A 4,755-nucleotide genomic window follows, 5' to 3' on the forward strand; every position below is an offset into this window, starting at 1 on the left:
TCCTTCATTCCTGCCAGTCACATGCCTGCTCACTCTTGGGGTTGGCTATTGGCTTTCCCCCTCTTGCTCCCCTTGCTTTGGTTGGTGCTGGTGGTTTTTCTAATGCTCGATGAAGGCAGCGTCTTGTCTTAGGCGGCTTTCCTGGAGAGGCTGGGGGGCGGGGAGGGAGGCCACTTTGCCTGTTGGCAACAGGGGCTGCCCCAGCCTGCCATCTGTCAGACTGGCAGGGAGGTGGGTGTGCACCCATGCATTGGACTGAGCCCCTGCCAGCTTCCCTGTGCACTGGCTGGCCCCACTTTGCATAGGGCCTGCCCCCACAGCGGTCACCCAGGAGTAGTGACTCGGGGCCCAGGCCTGTGCTGCTCTTGGATCTGAGTGGGGAGTTGTTCCCCTAGCAGGGGAGCAGGCATCTGGCTCAGCAGCACTGCAATACTAGGCTGATATGTGGAGTGGTTGAAGCAAACCTGGAGGCCCTCTCCCTGTGCCAAGAATGCTTTTAATGCATCAGTGATCCCATCAAGGATGTTATCAGCAATTAAACTGATAAGAATAGATTTGAATTTTATTAGTGGATGTTAAGAGTTATGAACCCAAAAGATGACAAAGCCAGTAGGGAAATATAGACTGCCTGAGGGAGGGACTAACAAAAGAGGGATGGGGGATGAGGAGGGGAATTCAACTAGGTTTCAAAAAATATGATGTTATCCAACTAAGCCAGGGGGTAGGGACAGGGGAGGCAGGGGGGTTGCAACGCCAAGACAGAGGAGAGATGCACACAAATCTGTACAACGGTCTGTAATGGTGGAGAGTAGGCTGAAGACAGTTTCCTCAGTCCATATATAGAGTCTCATTGCAGGGTTTCTCTTCCGGTGGACCGGGGTGGTCCATTTTTGAACCTTCTGCTCAAAGTCTATCAGTTGCAGCACCAGGTTCAGGTGGTCCCCTGAGTCCAGTCCAGTGGCAGTCGCTCTGGGGGGTTGGAGTATTGGTGGTACCTCCTGATGTGCTCCATGTAGATGTCATGGGACCAGCGGATCACGTCTGACACATGAGGCAGAGCATCAGTTTGGCATAGGGGTGGGAGATGCAGCAGGCACGCAGGACGATCTCGTTGCTGGGATCCCAGGCTCCAAGCATTGCCACAGTGACCACATCGATTGTCATGTTGTAGCCATGGCCTCTCAAGATGTTGGCCAGCAGGGCATACTTCTCCCGCTTGTGAGACTGCACGTTGGTGAAGGCTTGGTGCCGGTTCTCAAAGAGGATGGTTACGTCCATGATCATGACCTTCTTGGCCTCTTCGCTCATGCTGATTGTCGTGTTGCATCTGGCTCTCGCAGCCCAGAACAGTGCAGTTCACAGAGATCTCCCGCGCTGTGGCTGGGATGGCCCTCACCAGGCGGTCCTAGACAGCATTGTGGTGGAGCTGCCAGGCTCTGGCATGCAGCTTGCAGCTGCACAGCATGTTGGGGACCGTCTCCGCTGCGTAGCTGCACCGTCAGCACCTCTTGTCCCGGTGGCCAAAGCGGACGGCCCCGTTCAGAGGCAGGCAGCTGAGGCGGGCGTGGTGGAGGAAGCTCCAGTCCACAAAGAGCGACGCTCCTGCTGGGCATCGAGTCATTGCTGTAGTCCCACTTCATGGTGGCATCAAAGACCGTGCCCTGGTTGGGTTTGGCCTTCAGGTTGCCGGCGTACTTGTTTTGGACGCTGTCCTTCAGGAACCTGTTCAGGAAGGTCTTCATGCAGGGTGTCACTGTGATGCAGTTGGCATGCTGGCTGGTTCCAGGGAGACTCCCGGCGCTCCTTGGTCCAGGAGCAGCCGAAGTGTTTCTCAAGGCGGCATGTGGTGTTGTGGGCTCGGCTCCACAGTGAGGCAAAGTCCTTACCGTCTCTGCTGAACTCACCCTCCAGTGGGCCACTGAGGAAGGTCGCCAAGTCGCATCCAGTTGGCTGTCTTGGGATCCTCTGTGGGTGATCTCCTTAAGGGTGCTGGCAGCAATGACGCTTACCATGGCATCTGGGCAGGTCAGGAGGCGAATGGCATAGGTGACCACCACCATGTTGCAGAGGTCTCCCATGAGGGGGATGTTGTCCCCCCCCTGCCAGTAGGGGATGTGCAGGACCTCGTTGCTGGCCTTTAGTGGCAGGTGCAGTCGCTTCTGGAGCAGCCACTGGATCTTGGCATCCGCCTTCTTGAGAAGGGTCTTGGGGACTGCCGAGCCTCTCGGGATGAATACGACGTGGGGGATGAGGAAGGTGTTCACAGCACGTATCTACTGCTGGGGGCCAGCAGGGATGAGTCCAGCTTGCAGGCATCCTGCACAATCCCATTGATGGTCTCTTCTGGCATCTGCTTGGACCAGTGGCCAGTGGGCATCCCCAGGTGGCAGTAGGTCTCACCATCACGCAGGTGCCTCATCTCTGTCCTGATCCTGGCCCTGGATTGTGAGGCTGGAGTCCAGGACACAGCTCTTCTGCCTGCTGTTCTTGTGCAGGGACACGTACTTGGTGACATTGAAGCGCAGGTGCATCCACCTGGCCACCTCGGACGTCACCTCCAGCATTTGCTGCAGCAGGGTGGCATCGGGTCTGAGGAGAATGAGACCATCAGTGCTGGCCATGACGCTCAACTTCTGGCCATGCAGGTCGAGCCCGCTGGGGCCGCCTGCTATGGCTCAAAGGAGCAGTTCTATGGCTAAGCTGAAGATGATGGGGCTGAGGGGGCAGTCCTGTCTCGCCCCCAACCGGATGAGGATCTCCGTGGTCTCTACGTCAGTGGCACGGAAAGTCATGGTGCATCCATGGTAGAGCTTTCGCACCACGTTGATGATGCCATCCAGTAGGCCCTGCTCCTGGAGGGTGCTGAAGATGTGGCAGTGGGGCATGGAGCTGAAGGCATTGGAGATGTCCAGCCACACCACCGCACACTGCTTCCTGGTCCTCTGGGCGTTGTCTACTTTGATGGTTGCAGGATGTGGGGCGGCGGCTTCTGCTGGGGGGTTGAAGACCCTGTTGAAGTAGTTGAACAGTCACCGGGGGGACCTGGCAGACAGCCGAGGGTCCCTCCAGGATCTCTCAGTGCCTTGGGATGGTTGGTCTGGTACAGCTTCTGGAGCTAGGAGGCTGCTGCTGGGTCACGGCACTGGCACCTGGGTTGCCTCTGTGGCTGCAGTCTGTGGTCTCCGGGGGGCTCTGGGATACTCAGTGGGCCAGCGGCACTGCATGGCCCTGGGGGTCCAGGAGGAGGACTTTCTGGTTGGGGCATCATGTCTGGTCAGGGATCCTTGGGCTTAGACCTGTGTGGTGGCGTTGCTGGGGCAGGCCTCTCCATCAGGGGATCCACTGGACCAGACCTCCAGGGGGTTGTTAGCAGGGTGGCTGGTCTTCTCACTGTGGCTTGGGTCTGACGGGTCGGGGCAGTGGACAGCACCAGCGTGCCAGGTCTTCTCTCGGCTCCGTGGCCTTTGTATCCCTTGTGGTGGTTCTTCAGGAGCTTCAGGGCCTCGTACTCGGTGCCACCGAGGGCGCACTAGAATGCTAGGCAGAGCTGGTGGAAGCGACGTAGGTGTTATTGCATGTCGTTGTGTGACCTGTATTGTCTTTGTGGGTGGCAGGTCGGGCATGGCAGCTTCTCAGAGGGGGAAGAAGAGGAATGTGAGTGCTGCCATGTCTGCACCTCCCCCTGGGTCATCTGTAGGGGGATCTAGTGTTGGAGGGGGGAGGTGGGGCTCCTCCGCCGGAGGGCTGACCCTCAGGGGGGTCTTCCTTGGGACCACCAGGGTCTGGGGGCCATCACTGCTCAGGGCCCGCTGTTGTTACCGAGGGCTGTGGGAGTTTGGAGGGGTCCACCGCTGCTCAGGGCGCTCCACCATTGTCTGGGGACCGTCCTCGGGATCCGGGGTCCTCTGCCGGGAGGTGGGCCTTGTCAGCTGGGGTTCTGGGCTCTGAGAGTCCCTCTGCCTCTGGGGGTCAGCAGGCGCCTGTCGGCACCCTGACATCATCGTGGGGGGTTCGTCGCTGGCTTGGGTTTGCTGGTTCACCCTCCTGGGAGGATCCTCCGTGACGCGTAGTCAGCGGTCTGCTGTAACTGGGGTCTCCTTGAGTGCCTTGAAGGCTCTTGTCAGTGGATCAAGACGTCCTTGGGATCTGGGGGTGTTTACCCACGTTCCGTCCTCTGAGCACAGATGTTCCCCTATTCCGACCGAGGGGAGACCCAAGGTCTTCAGCTAGTAGCCCAAGCTAGGATTTTCGCATTATTGGGTCAGGCAAACCATAAGACCCTTCGGCTACTCGTCTGAGCAGCATGGTCGCTTGTGCAACCAGCGCTCTTCAGGATGTACTGGCGGGACCGCCTTCCCTCCCTCCTCATGACCGACAAGAACCCATGCTGCACTGGAGGAAGGAAAAGCAAGCTGCTAGTCAGCTCTCTTCTTACTGCTGTTTTTCTGGCAATCCACTGGACCGGGTTGGTGCTGGTCCTGGAGAAAGTGCAATAACAGGCCAATGACAATTCATTTTCCTATATCTCTTCTTGAATCACTTTAAATATTCTCATAAATCTTCATCTTTACAAATAGTCTTTTTTTTTTTTTCCCTTTTCCATTTGTTTCTCATTTCCTTCATATATATAATCCCTTTGTCTCATTCCCCGTTCTTATTTATATAGAATCCATACATTGTTTGGGTTTTTTTCCGCTTTTAACTTAATCTTGCATTTTTCCCCATTTTTGTTTCCAGTTAACACTTTTTTTTTTT

The 4,755-nt window shown here is 56.6% G+C and overlaps 1 non-coding gene across 1 annotated transcript; it reads right to left on the reverse strand.

The window, feature by feature from the left end:
- Positions 1-399: 399 nt before the first annotated feature.
- LOC112548684 lies at positions 400-586 on the reverse strand. Its single transcript, XR_003092315.1, has one exon. It is a non-coding gene; the product is annotated as a U2 spliceosomal RNA (small nuclear RNA).
- Positions 587-4,755: the final 4,169 nt, after the last annotated feature.

This window comes from Alligator sinensis, unplaced genomic scaffold, assembly GCF_000455745.1.
Source record: "Alligator sinensis unplaced genomic scaffold, ASM45574v1 scaffold443_1, whole genome shotgun sequence".
NCBI classification, from domain to species: Eukaryota; Metazoa; Chordata; order Crocodylia; family Alligatoridae; genus Alligator; species Alligator sinensis.